The 19,248-nt window shown below is 38.0% G+C and overlaps 1 protein-coding gene across 1 annotated transcript in view; it reads right to left on the bottom strand.

Moving 5' to 3' along the window:
- Positions 1-1,983: 1,983 nt before the first annotated feature.
- The window catches only part of LOC107226377 (tubulin polyglutamylase TTLL5), a 310,488-nt gene continuing 293,223 nt past the window's right edge, over positions 1,984-19,248 (bottom strand). Inside the window, exons 15-17 of the transcript XR_006904213.1 lie at positions 3,217-3,284; positions 2,753-2,823; positions 1,984-2,036 (exon numbers count right to left, since the gene is read on the bottom strand). The gene's annotated coding sequence lies outside the window, so the exon portion shown is untranslated. The remainder of the gene's footprint in view (positions 2,037-2,752; positions 2,824-3,216; positions 3,285-19,248) is intronic.

Below are 19,248 nucleotides of genomic sequence, written 5' to 3'. Positions count from 1 at the left end.
CAAAATAATTAACCATTCCCAGCCCGAATGCTTATTTTTTTTTTTTTAATAAATATTATTTTTTTATTGATATGAAAATATGTGACGCCTGGTGTTCTCAAATATTTGTACACGCAGTCTATGTAAAAATATACGAAGCCAGCTCGATAACATTTATGCAAAATGTGCAATGGGCAAGTGGTTGGGGGAAATTATTTTTTTCTCGAACTGAATCTTCCAAACAATCATCAGCGAATTCCGAGCAAGCTCCGTAAACATATCGAGCAAACGCGCGTGCACGGACGTAGCTGTAGCGCAGCTGAGTGGATACCACGTGAGGATGGAGAATTACGGGACACGGGTTCGATCCCGGTCGCTTTTTATTTTTTTATTTTGTTTTTTATTTATTTATTTTTTTCTTTTAGAAGAGAACAAATAATTGAAACAATAAAATACCGAGAGTGAATCGATTTGTTCCCCGTTTTTGGCGCCTCTTTTTTTTACTTAATCCCCGCCCCTTTTTTATTACGGGTAACTCAGAAGGGAAAAAATAAATGAAAGTGAGAGTGGACCGGCTTTTTTTTCCTTACATTTTTTTTTTATTTCATATTCTTACTTAATCCCGCTTTCTTTTTTGTGTTTTTGATAACCGAGAAGAGAAAAAAAGAAAAAAACCAATTCCGAGAGTGTGTGGATTTTTTTCCATTTTTTTTTTCCGTTTCGTTATCTGCTAACCCGGATGAGAAAAATTTCAGCTATCTCTCTCGCAATCATGTGTCGGCTGATAAATCCTCGCGTGCTCTTAGAAGAGAATATATATATATATATATATATATATATATATATATATATATATATATATATATATATATATATATATATATATATATATATGTATATATATATATATATATATATATTCCCGGTTTATTGTTTTTTGCAGTATACTTCGACTTCGCCGGTCGACTCTCGATTCAAATATTTATGAGAAATTTTGCATGTATATCTCGAAATATATCCCGAAATGACGAAGTTTACAATGTATCACCATAAAAGTTTGAATCAAATATCGAGGACCCTGACTTGTGTCTGGAATCAGTAGAATCACCCACGTATCATTAATTGTCATTGCAGTTGATTTCTACTTTTCCTAAATATCATTGAATACCCTGAAAATGTTCTGAAAATATCCTTGAATTTTTTATGGATTCTTTAGTAGGCACCACGAATAAAATGCGTATGCTCTATTCGAAAGGGTGACCAATGTAAAGAATGTCGCACGAAAGCTGGTTGTGTTGGGATGATGGTCAACATGGAGTCGAATGCACCATGTCCACTCCTTGTGCTGTCATTTCAAACAGAACAATCACTAGGAAGATGTGCACTTGGCCAAACAATCAACGAACGTACGTCAGAAAATAGAATAAATGTTGTCATTACCCAATATTATTATTATTGAGTGAGAATTTCATCTCTGTATGCACGATGTAAGGAGACTGTAGTGTGTAGATGTTATGTTTACCCTTTCAATCCTTTGATTCCGATGAGAAGCCCGTAAGACGGCAATGCCGTCTAATAAATGAGATGCGGGTGTGCAAATCATTAATCTACGAGAGGGTTTTGTTGAAAATATGTAAATTTTATATGTAAATATGTAATATGTAAATTTTAAATAATGTAATATTATTGTTATTCTTATTATTATCAGGAATATCATCATTATTATTATTAGTCTTTTTTGTATTGTTTTTATTTTCACTGTATCAATTTTTATTACATTCGATTGAGTATCGTGTTCACCACTACCGCTAATGCGCGTTCCTCCGTCGTCCGCGGGTCCGAAGACGTCTGCTTCGGCGGACCGTCAGTGCGAGTCTTTCGGAACCGCGGATTCCGAGAGACTCGCTTGTCCCGCTGGTTCGGGGTGGATCTGGCCACCTTGTGGAGTTGCGCAGTATCCGACCCAGGTGCGGACTTTTTTTCTTTTTGTTCCTTGGACTTTTTTTTGTCCCACCATCGCCAATTTTTTTTTCTCTTCTTATTCTCGTTCGGGGTAGCTGCAAAAGCAGAACAACACAATTGAGAGTAACCTATTGCAGTCCACTACAATCATCTACGCTGGTCCGCGTGGACAATTAAAAAAAAAACCATATAAGGTCGTATACGACTTCACCCGATTTCTTTTTAACTTTCTCTGAAGTATTTGTAAAAAAAAAATTGAAAGTAAAAGTTGTAGTTTTCGATCTTCTTTTTAATAACATTTGCATCATAATTTTGACGGCCCTGTAAACTCTATTTTCCATGAAACAATTTTTTTTAAATTGTTTTCTCCAGACAGACCACTTTTCCGTAAGATTCCATAAAAAATCACCAGATCGGGCCCGCCTAGAGTTCTGGACTTAAAAAGTAAATTCTAAATCAAATCATGCGACTGTACAATGTTTTTTTTAGAGTCCACAACCCTACACGACTGCATTCTGACGATTCTTTTACTGAATCTACTCATTTGGCCGAAGATTTACTAAAGTTGGTAACAAAATAAGTGTATTCTTTTTATTAAAAAAACAATCTAAATATGCAAATTGCATAAAGTACCCATCCGCGAGCAGGGCTTGCTATACCCCTTACTCTTTCGCAATACCGAATGGAAAACTTACAACCTTCCCCAGCATTGTCTGTGTAAGCTATGTGTAAGGCTCCACTGTATGTTTGGAACACCAATATTGAAATGGTGAATAAAAAAGCGCACCGCATGCATCACACAAGTACTTACGATTCGGAGTTTTTGGGATCTCCGCGCTGTCCGAAGCAACACCAAGTTGACGCGTTGTACTTTCATCCATCCTGCAATGAATAAAATATTCTTTGTACAGATGGGGTGTAGAGAATAAGACCGGAATAAGTCGGGATGCGAACTTGTCGGGTCAAGTGTTATTGAGGAAGGGGGACTCTGCATAGAGGCCTTAACATTTTTTTATTTATGGAAACAAAAGTCGTATCTACAATCTGAAACGACAGATTGTTCGGAATGCTTCAATCGGCGTGTTAGAAAAATTGAAATTGGTATGTAACAAATTGTCGGAAGTGTTGTTTAGGAAATATTTTTTTTTGTTTAAAAAAAAATGCATCTCCTACAATTTATTAGATTCCGATGTGAATATTTGATGACATGATTGTTGAACGGTTACCAACAAACGCTGATTTGGGATTTCCAAAGCGATTTGTGTGCGTACTCACATTTCGTCCTGGTTGACGATCCGGGTTAACGCCTCCATCTCAGTCGCCAAGTTGTCAACAGGATTCGTCTGTACATAAGATAAGGAATATGAGATAATTCTGTTTGCAGCATTCAGTTTATCACGACTGCCATTGTTTCGTCCTATGAACGATTAAAATGCTAATCGACAACGCATACTGAAATGTTGATGCAGGATATTCTTTCTCAACTCTTACGATTTTGCGTACGTGGGTTAGCGATTTTACCGTTCGTCTGAAAATTACTTTCGTTTTACTATGTATACAAGGGTGGTCGTTAGATGGCTTTTTTTTGGAATTTCAATGTTGGATGGTCGTAGATCAGCTTGAAATATATTTTTTTTAAATCTCTAATTTTCAAAAATTTTCATTCTGAGCCCTTAGTGACCCTGCTGGCCCGTAATTTTCTTCGCTCAAAATAAAAATCTGAAAGAGATTAAAAATTTTTTTTTTATATATTTAAAACCGATCTACGACAATCTAACATTGAAATTGCAAAAAAGCAATTTAACGACCAATCTAATATCTATGGGGCATTCCACATCAAATTGCAACCAATGTACCTCACCTCTCATTTTGATAATTTGTTAGTAGGATCTTGCAACCGACCCACAAGGGTCTCGGAATTTTTTTCAGATTTTTTTAGCCACTGGTGAAATTTAAAAAAAAAACGGAAAACCAATTTCGAGAACGACATTTTTAAAAATCTGAACAAATTCACACTGATTTTATGATTTAAAATACGATCCCATTATCGTGTCGTGCTTACAAATCATATTTTTAATTATAAAATCAGTGTGAATTTTTTCAGAATTTTAAAAGAAGCGTTTTCAGAATTGGTTTTTCAATTTTTTTCTTTTTCAGTGGTGGCTAAAGAAATCTGCAAAAAATTCCGACATTGTTTTAAGTCGGTTGAAATCGTGGTTGCAACATCATACAATGATCAAAATCAAAGAGGGTGAGGTACATGGGTTGTAAATTTGACGTGGAATGCCCCATATGCAATATATATCTATTAGGATGGTCGTTGAACGGATTTTTTACGTTAATGGCTTCGAATATAAAAAACCATCTCTAATTTTCTCAGATTTTCATTTCGAGCTTTTAGTGGCCTTATTGGTCAGTGATTTTCTTTTTAATCAGAAAAAAAGGGAATTTTATGATTTCCGGAATCTTGCCTATTGACAGTGGTCTCAGATAGGAAACATCTTCAGGATTACGGAAAAAATTATTTAAAAAATCCTACCTGTGCGCAAAATTGTTAAGAATCGATTTGAATACCAAAAAATTAAGGATATTTGGAAATTGAGGAAAATGTTTTCCCAAAAGAAAAAAAAGAAAAAATAATCGAAAATGTGTACTATATTCTTGGGCATTAGAAGGGAATTCCCCACACATCTTCTTCCTATACAATCAAAAATAAAAACGTTTGCCAATTCAAGGAAAATTAAATAAAGTATAAAATACAACTACAGGTCCTTCCCTTTTTTTCTCTTCTTAAGGTGCCGCTGACCTGGATCTAAAAGTTGTAATTGATCGAAGCGCCCTCTGCGTAAGTTTCCTCGGTTCTAAACCATTCGAAGGTGGTACTCTCCACCGGGGAGTAGCGCAACACAATATTAGACAAAACGCGGTCGGTAAGAGGCCTGAATCTGAGTCGGTAACCATACCAACAGGATTGACCCGAATTTTGCATGCAAATAATGACGTCATGTGTGTAGCGATTGCATCACGACCGAACTGATTATTTTGATGGTTTTACGGTGAATATAGCAAATGGGACATTCTTTGACGAATCGGAGAGATTTAGATAAAAATCGACCGACACAATTTTGATGTAGCTTAAAATTTTTTCACGGGTTCTATATAGAAAAAATACGGATACGTATTCGAGGATTTTTTTATTTTACATATTTCGTAACATAGAGGGGATCGAAAATTTGATAATTTGGTGTTTTCTGGCACGGAGAACTCATTTTCAAAAATTCATAACGCCGGTTCTGTTTGAGCTGAAAAGTTCGTTTTTTCAACCCAAAGCTAATAAAATGAATTTTAATGCAACAATTGTTTCATTTACGATTAACCGAAATTTATATTGTTATAAATAATTAATATGTTTAAATCGATTTTTAGCAATTGCCTTCACCTCGTAGCGAGTTCTCAGCACGACCATCGTATTCTCCATCAATTCAAAATATGTTATGGATAAAAAATTTGACGTAGAATACGATGGTTGTGCTAAGAACTCGCTACGAGGTTGGGGCAATTGTTAAAGATCGATTAAAACATATTAATTGTTTATAACAGTATAAATTTCGGAATAATCGTTAATGAAACAATTGTTGTAATAAAATTCATTTCATTAGCTTTGAGATGAAAAAAACGAACTTTCCAGCTCAAATAGAATTGGCGTTATGAATTTTTGAAAGTGAGTCCTCCAAGCCAAAAAATACCAAATTATCAAATTTTCGATCCCCTCTATTTTACGAAATATGTGAAATAAAAAATCCTCGAATACGTATCCGTATTTTTTCGGTATAGAACTCGTCGAAAAAAATTTCAGCTGAATCAAAAATGTGTCGGTCACAAAGGTGTTTGGTTGTAAAAGAATGTCCCATATACATTAAAACGTATCGCGCAATATTAATTTTACACAGCACGAAGTATTTTCAAAATGATTTCATAAATATCACCATTCACCATTCGTAAATATTTGGAAATATGTTCGAAAAATACGATTGAAACAAAACGGGTACGAATCGTTGTGGTTTCGTTTTATGAAGTTACGCCATCGGTTGCCCCCCTCCTCCCCCCCCCCCGCCCAACTCCGCTACTCCTTGTCGGCAAACTTGAATGGTCATGTTTATTTTCCGTCCGTGCATTACATTGTATTCGATTATTCGCTCAGTCTACGGATAGTGACTGTGCGCGAGAAAAAAAAACTTTGTGTCGGCAGACGACTGTGCTCGACATTTTATATTTCCAAAATAAAGAGTATTTCTCATTCTTCTTCAGAGGTTTTCTATGAGGTACATACATGATTATCTCTGGTGAGTATTTATACATATATATATATGTACATTATACAGTCGTATAAAACGTGCACCCCGACTTACGTTTTTTTCGACTTACGCCGTCAATGCCGGAACGACCCATAGCGTAACTTCGGGGTATTACTGTATCGGAATCATTCTGAAATTGTACATCGCTTGTTACACACAACTCTACTGACAATAATGAAATAATTTTATGTTCGAAGCTATTTTACTAGTGAAAAGGGTTTCAAAAAATGATTATATATAATATTGTAACACTTTATTCATGTTACTATGGATATATGAAACAATTGTTGACATCGACGTTGAGGATTATTTTTATACCCTCTGAAATATTAAATGCAAGGAAACAGTATCTGAGATTCGAGGTACTATGAAGCTGCGGGTTGTGCGAAACAGTTCCTTCTCCCGGTTGATGGGAGTTTCTAACATCCTTTGCGAAGTAATGTAATTTGAACATAGTTCACCACTCCATGAAGATATCCTCGCGGCATGTGACATTGCGTCCGTCCAACGGTTACGACGAATTATCCTGTAAAATATAAGCGTGTTCATGTGGTTGTTTTGCTTTTTCAATGCAAAATCCATAACATGATGAGTACTTGTCGATAAAAATATACTTTGGCAGAGAATTCGTGCCCTCCCCTCCTTATCATATAAAGACACATACAAATACATGGGTCCTCTTCTGTTCTCTTACAACCATGTGTCGGCGACATCTCACTATACCCAAAAATGTTAAAAGCGAATGGTCGAATCTGATGAAATGGAATAATGTGATTAAAAATTTGCATGGTCTTGAATAATCCGAAAAGTTGAGATAATTCTTTTGAAATTAAAATATTCATTTTTTACGAATCACTCTAAATTTCACCGTGTTCAATATTTTACTACCGATAGCAGATATCTAACGTATGGTCATTCGGAATGAATATGAATGGGAAATTCCTCGTCAAACCCGACGGATTATTTGTAATCGGAAAGATTTTTTACAGAATGTATAAAATGGTAGAAGCCTCGCCAAAAAATGGTACCATTAAACAATTCGTTCGTTAATAACAATTACAATGTTCAATGTTTCCGGATAAACCAAAGTTTTCTACGAAAGCTTATCCTCTCTGCTCGCGAATGTGCTGTGAATCATTTTTCTACGTCAAATAGAACCGGAGATGAGATATTGATTCTTCAAGTTTACTGCGCGCTCATTTTACAACAAAATTAAATGACTCGGCGCTTCCGGAAAAAAAATCGTAGAAATAGGTTTTGACTTTTTATGCTCATATATCACTTCGAAAAAGCTTTCAGTGTTTTGGAAAATACGCGGTCATTTTTTGTCAGGATGATATTTCGGACTCAAGAACCTAAATTTCGTCCCAACTGACGTTTTATGGTTTATATGATGAAATAACAACAGTCGTATTATTTATTTTCCTCAAGATTTGAAATTTCTCGCATATTTGCATCGTACTTAGGGTATATGTCAACACGTGTAAATTTCACCAATTATCGGAAAAAAAAATTACCGTACGATTATAATAATTGAACCCTCCGAGCATTCGAATCTAGGCTCCGATAAAATTCTTGTTCTGCACACTCCTAACGAAAAATCAAAATGATTATATATCAATAAAACAGAGAAAAAAAAATTTGCAACACGTATACAATTTGGTTACTGAATATCTTAAAAAATGTATAACAAATCATTTGAACATTCACAAGAGATTACCGGCAAACCGCTAATGCGCCAGTAATCGATCTGAATCTCCGTAGGTCGTAATTTCAATCGAGAGCGGGTGTCGTTCTAGCTGACAGTCGTATGACAGGCTCGATAAACATATTTCCCATCAGGATGTTTAGAGATTCTAATGTCTTTATGCCATTATTCATGTAATCATTTCCTGGAATTCTTGTAACGCGTCGCGGCATGCTCACAGGAATGTGTAATGGCTATGTACTTAAATAACATAAAATGGTTCTAATTTAAATAATATTCTGATCACCTCCAATATTTCACAAACGAATATCACGCACAGTACTACAAATTCAGCAACATAGGCGGCTGAAATATTTTAAATACCTCACAACTAAATACATATGATAGATATATTCGAAAGCTTGATTGTATGAAAAACTCAAAATTATACTAGTATGGAATTTTGTATTCTAACGATTACCTGCACCACGATAAATGTACAACACAAATTACGTCACAGGAGATTCGTCACGAAGAATTTTTATCTGTCACACGACTGCCCGCTAGAACGATATAACCCTATCTCTCGATTGAAATTACGGACAACTGTGAGTAACTGTGATTTGTACATTCATCAGAAATGTGGTACGAGGAAACAAAACTGAAATATTATTTATTTGGCTTGGTCCTTTGCCTTACTTGCAGCCCTGTTTTCTTTTTCCTGACGAGCGTCTAAAATGTACTGTGGTTCTCTGATCTCCATATTTCTTAGCAGGCGGCTGTCAATGATCTCAGGTACCATACAACATTTATAGAATCTCGTCAAGAAGGGTTGCATTTTTTTAGACCAGAAGTCGGCGTTGCTCTCAACGACTATACTTTTCATACCTCGTGGTGTCCAAACAGCAAAGATGCAGTACTTTCTACGGGTGACGTGCAGCTGACCTTGCACTTGGTAGAAGTACTCGTGACTCTCGTTCATGTTCTCGCCTCGGCTGTCAAAAATACGATGCACATTTCCTTTTTTTTGTGCGATCGCTTCTTCCGGGGCGAAGTTCTTTATGGAAAACGGGCACTTGATTTCCACAATCCCATCGTCGCCGATTACACCGTCTGGCGACGCGCCGATGTACGGTAGCTCCTCATCGATGAACAAGCCACACTCCGTGATGTTGATATTGCGCTCGGTGGCCAATTGTTTTCGCGCCTGTTCTTCGCATTGCCGGCCATATTCAATAGCAGGAAGCCGCAACGGTGTCGGAAACAGCAGCGATTTGACGGTGTTTTTACACGATGTATCACTTCGCATGCGACACACTCGTCCAAAATTCGATGCAGTCAATATCTTTTTCCGTATTGACAGCCAACGCTCGCTTTGTCCTTGCTGCCTTGTTGTCCGTTCAATTTCATCGCGGTTCGCCTGCCATTCGAGCAGCTGATCGTAGTGATACTGCGTTTTTATTGCGTTTTCTTCCGCCGATAAGTCGGGACGTTGACAATTAGGTCCGTAGTCTTCGGTTGTGTTCGAACGTCCAACTTTTCGCGATGTTGCACTCGAGTCGTTTTTCTTTTCAGCTTTTCGTTTCTCGGCACACCTGTCTCTGCTTGCTGCTTTATTCTCATTCCTCCGAATGTGCCGCTCTTCCATGTGCCTCAACGTCGCTGTTGGTTCCTCATTGACAGCTTCACTCAATACGCTCAAAGATTTATTCGTATTGAACTGTAGGACAGCCGCGGCACATCTTCCGGTATACGAACCTCTGGCCCCGTAATTTATTCGTTTACCACCGATGTATTTGCAAATGATGGAATTGTACCTCTCCACGCTATTGCTGTTTACGCCTAATATTATGCTGTCAGAGTAGCAACGTAGACTAGAACGTGGTTTTCTTCGCCTTCTTTCAACGATCCATCGCAAAAGTAGCCCAGTTCAGCGCACTTCTTATGCTCACCAAACACGTGGCTCGGGATATTCAAAATATCTCCAGAAAGCTTCCGGGCCTTCAGGCTTGTGGGACCGTCTTCCGTCGATCTGAACTTTGCAGCCTTCGATACGGCAGTTCGCAGCCTGAGTACGCTACCTTCTACAACTTGGCGCAATTTCCCTATGCGACCTTTATTTTTCAGCGTGTCTTTTATTTTCGTTGCCAGATTACGCAACAAATGATTGATGCATTCGACCTTCTTAACAATCATATTCAGGTACGGATTGCTGTCCAAGATCTTCTTGTACACGCTACTGTCTCCATCGGCGATCAAAGTGGAGTAGATAAGTCCATGCGTATCAATGCTGGACGTGAATCCGTCGACGATAGCGTCACTCTCCATGCTGGTCGAACTGCGGTTTCGATCCCAATTTTTGTAGCACGTGTGCTCCGTAGGTTCCTTCCCAGTACGGGCCGCCCTCTCACACGTGGCACAAAATTTATTACGCACTCCGATGAAGAGGACCTTCTGCGTATGATACCCGACGATCGCTCCAACTCCAGACAGAGAGTCGTACTTTCCGGTTCGGTAAGATCGTTTCATCCAGCTACCATCCGCTACGACGGGAATATGAGGGATGCCATCAACGACGTCACCTCGCTTGAGAGCTAATTCCTTCTCAAGTTCTCCAGCAGCTCGCATTTCATCGTGGGCGGCATTCATGAACTGGACCGTTATATCGTTCTCGTACCTCAGATAGGTCCGCTGCGAGATGTTTGGGATATCAACCGCTGCAAGGAGTTGTTCCAATTGTGAATACCCTATTCCGCTCGTAATGCATCCGGCCACCGCGCTATGATGTATGTCCATGGATTGAAGATTTTCCGGTTCAGTCCAGACGCTGTCTTTGTAAAGGCACATTTGGCATTGAAAAAACACTTGTGTCTTCAAGCCTTGCCGGCGCGAATCCACGATTACCAGGGAACTCATCGGACAATTTAGGGCCGGTGCGTGATTCCCGAATTTCCGAATGAAATCAGTGAAAAGATGCTCCAAGTTTACAATACGGCGGCCATCGATGTGCGCTTCTTTTAAACGGTACGAGTCGGGTTCAGCGTCAGATACAACCAACTCGTAATCGGACAGGCCGTCTTCTTCAGGCCATTCAAAGTCGGATACTGCAGCGGCTCTCTCTATGTCGCAATCATTGTCGCGAACGTTATCGTGGTCCCCAAGTTCTTCTGCGTCGCTATCATCATCTTCTGATTGCAAGATGCGCAACAGTTCGGGAGTCGACATGCGTCGGCGAGTACCTCCAGACGTGCTCGGTTCGTCGAGGTTCAATACGACCTCGAGTGGTTCACCTGCCTGCGCAGGCGGGGTCTCGGCGTGCGTAGCAGCAGCTATCGTAGCCGAAGAGTTGGCGGTCTCTTCGGCTGTTGCACGATTGAACGCCGCGCGGCGCCGCCTACACAAAGAGAAGATGGACAAATTCACTAGCAAATACCTCGCGGACCTCACTTCTAATTATCTTCGGAAACTAAATTTGCCGAAAATAGCTCATTGCCCGGTATAATCAGAGATACAGAATAAAAAACAATTTCTCAACGGCACGGAAAATGAAAGCCAAAACAAGTTTTCTTATCTTATCAACTACCGGCGTTTGTTGTAATAATAACAATAATAAGCAAATTGTTGTAAACAACATGTTGGAACATTTTAATTATTGTATGTCGCGTCACCATACTTTTCTAACTGTGTTACAACTTGATCACCATGCACTTGTCTAACACTATGACAACTTGTTTTGGTTTCATTACGCATCTTTATCCCAAATACACCTTACTGATAATTTTTATAGTTTCTGAAATACAAGAGGTCATTTTTGTGAAAGCAAAAGATATTTTTTCTTTCACTTCAAATCGGCGTAACTTTATTCAGTATTGATATTTATTTTTGAAACTTTAACACGACAAACTTGAATGTATCCCTCGACTTTGAAGCCCATTTACAATCCTGAATATAAAATATAAACAAAATTGCGATTTTTTCCAAAGATTTCATGCAGGATTCCTTATTATACTATACAATGAAAAAGTTGTACGACGAAATTTGAAGTTTTCATTTTTCAATCACACCAACATTTTAACAATGCTTCGAAGAAGTTTTGTGAAAGTTTTCGGCTTCCTACCTATTATTGTTCTGGAGCATTGTTAATTTTTCTACGAGCGCGTGTCGGGGTCATCTTTATTAGTCCAGGCAAAGCGTGATTCCGCTGAGAATTTTGGATAGAACGCTATTTTTTTTTTTAATTCTCTGGGGCGTCGGCCATGAGTGTGAAACTCAGTTTCCGGATCCGAAAGGGTTAGCGAACGGCCGCCATATTGAGATCAAGGGTGTGATTGGTTTTTGTTATTTACCTCCGTAACCGTGAGGCTGACAAAAATTTTGTCAAGAGCTTTTTTGTAGTTGATACAATTACCCATAACTTTTTCCTATAACTTTTTGCACTAATGTTAATAATAAAAAAATTATAAACCAAAAACGATGAAAAATTAGGGAATAGAAAACTTTGAGGCAAGATTATTAATTAATTTCAAATCTGACAATAAAAATGCATCTAACCTCTTTTATAGAGGATTTTGTTCTAAACAATTTGAATTATCATTTTTTTTTTTCGCTTCGTTGTTATTGATTCTTACGGTAATTAAATTCTATTATTTCTTCTTCATTTAATTTAAACGGAATACATCCGAATTCCTTTCTTCTTTTATTTGTTCCTGAAAGTAAATAATAATAATCCGAAGTTTAGCAATTTATAAGAATATAAAACTCGTATGATTATTAAATTCTTAATTATTCGTAATCGAGAAAAAAAACTGTCGTTTCTCGAAAGTTTATTCGTTCTGTTTTTAGTTTTAAAAGGTATCCATTGCTTACGGATTATTGGAATTTATTATATGACGTTGAGGTTAATTATTTTTTTATTTAATTAATTTGAATTGACTGAATGTTAATAATTCGAAATGATTTCTAATAGAGAATTTTTAAATTCAATGATTTGTTTGAATTCATTCAGATGTAATATTTTTGTTTTCAAATATCGAATTAATATAAAACTGTAAAAACGAATTCTTTAGTTATTTTTCGCTATATTTAAATTTCAAAATAGTTGATGAGTGATTTCGAGCCGTTTTTTTCCTTTTATTATATTGTTCTGTTTGAGAGTATAATTTACAAATTATTAGTCAGTATTTACCATAAGAATCAATAACAACGAAGCGAAAAAAAAAAATAATAAGTCTAATTGTTTATAACAAAATCCTCTATAAAAAAGGTTGGATGCATTTTTATTGTCAGATTTCAAATTAATTAATAATCTTGCCTCAAAGTTTTCTATTCCCTAATTTTTCATCGTTCTTTCGATTCCAATTTTGATAAGGATTCGCCCTGTCAAGTATTTGCTGTGAATTACGAATCACCCTGCATAGCAAGTGCAGATTTGCCAGGATTCTTGTAAATGATATCTATAATTGCATAACAGAAATTTGCAGTATATATTTTTTATAAAACACTTACCATTGCAACGAACGATTCGTTCGTCGGCGCGTCAAATTTAACCTTTTTTTCGATTCAGCCGTGCGACGTGACTTATTCATTGTTGCACTCACAAAATTATTGTTTTTTGTAACAAATATATGTATACACACTGGCTGCGTGAAAATTTGCACGTGATTAGAACTTGTGACACGGCAAATTACCAGAACACTCGCGTTTGCTTCGTTCGCCGCGAAAAGTGGATGTAGACGGTACGCGAGCAAACGCAGAAGTGACGGCCGCGCGGATAGTGGGGGACAGTGGCGTGTGTGAAGCGCAAGCGTCGCCGCCAAAGGACACCGAAGAGAGTCAGTCGTTCACGAACCTTCGGCAACGATGAACCGTAAGTAATTTGTTACCAATCATAATATTTGGCGCGTAAATACTTTTTTCCACGCAGAAAATGCATTCTTTCGCATTATTGGTGTTATCGAAAAACATCAATAGCGTACAAAATATTTTAAGGTAGTAGGTCCAATCCAAAGCCATTCGTAAAAAGCCAAATTCCGTAATAATCAAAATTATGTTAATCCTCACATAATACGTGAAAAATGTTGATCTTACATCTTCTTAGGTTTTTTTATGTAATGTATGTATATCATTTGAGCTATAAATAACAGGGTGGCTACTGGTCAGGGAATTCTGGAAAACCTGTAAAAGCCTGTGAATTCGGAAATTCTGGAATAGTCATGGAAATGTCGTGGATTTTTTTTCGGAAACTCCGGGAATTGTTAACTATGTTTTTTATTATGAAAATACGTCCCACTGTTTTCATTGTGAAATTCAACATTTTTTACGTCGAAATCCACGCGAAATTCTCGAAATCAAAAATTTTGTACTCGTTAATCAATTTTTTCGCATACCTATTCTACGCTCTCTGTTGTTAAATATTTATTAACACATGACAAATGTTGATTTTCACACATGTCTGAAAATAATTAACGGCGAGACCAATGGTACGTGGGTACGATCAACGATACACATAAACATTGTAAATAATTAAATGACAATAAACTTTGCAATGTACCATCGCAGTGTTAACAAAATTTGCGAATAACGCGTAATATTCCGTTACCGCAGCGCACGAACGCTGTACAAGCCGCTCGCACACCGAGCGTTTTTTTATAAAATCATTCATAGTTATAATATTTATAACCCGATTACACTGAAACTTTCGCAGTTACCTTCTCTAGTACTCTGGTTCGCTTTACTCACAGCAGCAATACGCGTTGCAACTTCCCTTTCTGACGTTTCACTTTTCTTGAGTTAGATCCCCATTACAAACGTGCGTAAGAGCTTTGATTTGGAAAGCTTCGCTTCAAAAAGATCTTGCGGATAGAGAAACGCGATCTTAGTTTATTCAGGTTTTGAATTGGGGCGTTAATTTTTCTGTTTGTTTTTTTTTGTTTTTTTGAGCCACCCTCTATTCAGCTTCAGCAGCTCGAGAATATTTATAAACCGCACTAAATTAGGGATTCGAATGCACAATTTCAGTAAAATATCAAATGATCGATTAATCGATAAATTATTACCGATTCAATCGAGTCTTATTCCATAATTTTTTTTCGACTCGATTAACCGATGCATCGATTATTTTTAGCTTAGTGGCCATCGCGATCCGGTATATAGGCTGTGAATTCGGGACCAAGATTTTGATGAATTATATTATTCGTGAGCGATATATTTTTCTGTATCTCCAAGTACTGTATGTATACCTAAACACCTGGCAACTGCCGCACTAGCAACGCAGATGTAGGGAAGGTCGCTCGCGTTGATTTTGATAAATCGTTGATTTGGCATGGGACTAATTTTGCGAACTTTATTTTTTAGCAAATATCAATGAAGGGTATTCAAATCCGGCGGGGATTCGGGTGGACCCCGACCAGCCAGCACCTCCGGGCGTTGAGGCACAGCCTCAATGGCCCGGAGGTGTGAATGTGCGGCTGAGGCCCCCGGTCCCACTCCAACAGCCGGGGGTGGCGTGGGGGGTCACCCCGAATCCCCAGCATCCGGGATACCACTGGGGCTACGCGCCGCCCCAGTGGTATGGTTGGCGGCAGGCGCCCCAACAGCCCCTAACGCCGGTAAGTAATCTTGTGTTTTCGTACGCAATTACGCGTGTGCTTATGCATTTTCTTTGCCTAGATTCCGGAATTGTACGGCGACCGACAGGGGCTGTTGATGGCGGCCCCTTTACAGCCGCCACCGCCGCCAATTCAATCCCCGGCGATGGTGGTTCCGCCCCCCTCACCTGCTGCCTCCTCGGCGGCGAGGCCTGATCGCGCGGCTAGCCCGACGCTTGAGGTACGTCCCCAACTACATATTTGATTGTTTCCAATTTTTTTTTTTTGCAGTTATTGAAAGAGTCTGTCTAAGAATTAAAAAGTGGTTTAATTGTGTAATTTTCAAAAACTATGCAGTAGCCAGTATAATGTAACGATGACCGTCAGTAGATATCTTCGCGAAGCATACCATATTTTTCTGACACATTTTTATTGCCCAAGGAGTTGGGATGTTATACCCTCGCCGCGTGTGAACCGCTGTATACTGTCACTGCCGTGGCGAAACAGTTTTACTTTTCACTGTTTTCGTATTTTATAATTTCATATAGAATAGCTGCTCATCGGTCAAATATGCTCGTGACATTGGATCACAATTATTTGGTTGTTGATAGGAACGGATCACGGAGGCCGTCCGGGTGGCAGTGGAAGCCGCTATGGCCACCGGCGGTCCCGTTCCTCGAGGGGAAGGCAGCCGCCGCAATCGCAACCGCCGCCGTCGAGGAGGTGGTCGGCGAAACCGAAGGGGCGGGAGAGGGGGGGGGAACCAGCCCACTTTCAATTTTTATTAAATATTTTTTGTTTTCTTAATAAAATATAATTTTTCTAAATACTCTCCTTGATCTGGTCAGCACTATTCATCCCACAACTTCCCATAATCCTCCTATTTACGAATCACGTTCAAGAAAACCCTACCGTGCAGCCCGAGGGGGAAATAACTCGGTGAATTGTCGTGCCGATAGGTTTGTGAATTCATTATAATGCACCTGAATTAATGAAAATTAATTGAATTAATACGAAATAACTGAAAACTGAACTACTAAAAGTTCTGACTGAAATAATGAGAATTAACTGAAAAATAAATGAATTCTGGAAAATGAAGTCAAGCTGATTTGAATTAGTTTGGATTCATGCCCGAATTATCTGTTTACTGCGAAATAAAATTAAGATATTACTACGGTAAGCTCTGTGGTGTGTAATCGAGCTCGGTTTTTTTAAAACTTTTCATTTGGATAACGATTAATATCTTTACAAATTTTTAACACAATTGTTTCATGCATTTACTAGAAAATCAGGGTTGAAGTCAGCACTCGTAACACTTATTCCCTATACCGATACAATAAAACGCGAATGTTTTTTTTATATTGTACTTTACCCGTCCGCGTCAATCTGATGGAAAATAAATATCTGGCAGAGAAGAAATGCAGGTAATAATGTTTAAAATATTAGGAATTTTTCATTCATAGCACTTATTGATACACACGTAAAAAGTCCTATATTCATGACAAAATCTCTCGTGCGATGGTTGAGGGAATCAATTTTACTTATTGATCAATGTTTTATTTCTGCATTGTTTGGCAATTTCGCCAGACATCATTGATGTTACATAAGTTATTTCGTCATTAGAAAAATTGCTTCATGAAAGTTCCTCATTTGATAGAAATTCACGGAAAACTGTTATTGTTTCACATTCAATAAACTAGAGGGAGGATTATAATATAAACGAGTGGTATTGAATTTCAAAAAAGGAGGGATAGTACTTGGAATCCGAAGAAGTTGATTCCTTCGAGAGTTCCAAATTTCTGTGAAATCTTACAAGATTGGAGTGAATCCGTAGAAAATTGTAACGTCTTCGAATGATTTTTTATGGTTTTTCGTAGCAATTTTCAGTTGGGCGCATGATTGACCGTGCCGGACTTTGATGTACAGTAGTAACACATACCGTGACTTTTCGTAGGTCGTATACGATGCGGAAACCAACCCAAAACTCACTAGCGTATCCGTAGCGTATACCACCTACGAGAAGTCACGGTATGTAGTTTTATAACCATTTCTACCAAATGAGTAACTTTCAGGTAATTCGTCTAATGTAAAAAAAAAATTTGGTAGCATCATTCAGAACTAGGCGTAATTGACCAATGAAATGAAGCAAATTTTAGCATGAAATCCTTATTTGTTGAGAATTAAAAACAGAAAAAATTGGCAAGCAAATCTTCATCAGAGTTTTAACAAGGATCGGCCCTGTAAAATATTTGCAACGAATCTTGAACCATTGTATACGGTAATTGTATGTATGTACAGTGACATAGGTTTTTTGCGGGATGTATTTCTACTATTGTTAAACACATCCGGTTCAGAAACAATTTCACGTATATATTAGGGTAATCTTTAAAACAGGTTCGGACGATTGTCAACCGCCCCCCCCCCCTCCCCCAAATTTGCTATAAATAAATAAATAATGGTCTGTTCAAGAGCACAATTTTTTACCTCAACCCTAAACCCTCATGCCTATACTTGCGTGTTTTCTGCAATTTCGGTATTAATTTTACTGCCGCATCTAATCTTTCGGTCAATAATCTGTAAGTATGACAATTTTGCGGACATCGATGCTCCTATTAGATGAGGATATCCGGAGCGTATATGGGGCATTCTATGTCAATTATTCTCCATTTATATCTGCCTTTTCGACGAACAGGAATTATAGGATAGGTATTTTCGTTTTTGTTAATGATTTTCTATCAAATCGATGAAAAAAGGCAGATTTAAGTGGTGCGTACTCGATGTAGAATGCCCCAAAACCCTTCAATAAAATGAAAAAGAATAATTTTTTTTGCGGAACTACGACTCAAAACGAGAAAAGAAACAGTATGTTATTTTAATATCGGGTTTTGGAAAAGCCATGAGCATTTAAAAAAAAATTGTGCGAAATTTTGATAAATTTAAGGTGTTTGGATGGGTTGAGACAAACATCTAAAATATTTCAGAAAGACTGCTTTTGGCAGGTACAAGAAAGTGTAAAATTTTCAGTAGAATCAAAATTGGTCGGGGTCACGGGTTGGTCGGTTTCGCATGGAATGCCTCGTTCACATACAGTCGGGTACGTGCGATTACGAATAGTTACCGCGATTGTGAACTGATGTTACAATTTCCAAACGATGCCTTATGATATGCACGAATTTCAAAATCTAGCGGTTATTCTGAGTGAGTTTGTACATTTTTTCGTATCCACCTAAAAGCCTATGCTCTCGTCGGCACTGCAGATTGTTGCTTTAGCAGAAACATAGGACGTGTGCGTATTACCATGTCGTTTTACCATCTTGTACCGCTTCGGTCGACTACAACGCTTCTGGAGGTTCAACGTTGAACTAAATTACAGACTTCTCGTGCATCAGAACGGGCTCCTGTCACCTGAAAATCGCCCGCACAAATCGTGACATATTTACAGAAAACTGACTGGTGCTATAGGTTTTCCCGGATTACGTGTGTGTTTTTGTACGTCTGTATCTCCCTGGCAAAAGTGAAAGAAATTCTGATATCGTACAAACGGTGAATATTCAACAAGTCGCTAGCCCGATCGGCCATCTTTGACGCGACGTGATTTTATTGAGTTCATCATTATTTTTATTAGACGTTATCAGTGATCTGCGATAGTAGTGACTGAGATACAGACGTACAATTTTAT

This window comes from Neodiprion lecontei, chromosome 4 (genome assembly GCF_021901455.1).
Source record: "Neodiprion lecontei isolate iyNeoLeco1 chromosome 4, iyNeoLeco1.1, whole genome shotgun sequence".
In the NCBI taxonomy this organism is placed as follows: domain Eukaryota; kingdom Metazoa; phylum Arthropoda; class Insecta; order Hymenoptera; family Diprionidae; genus Neodiprion; species Neodiprion lecontei.
This window is presented reverse-complemented; position numbering and strand designations above follow the sequence as displayed.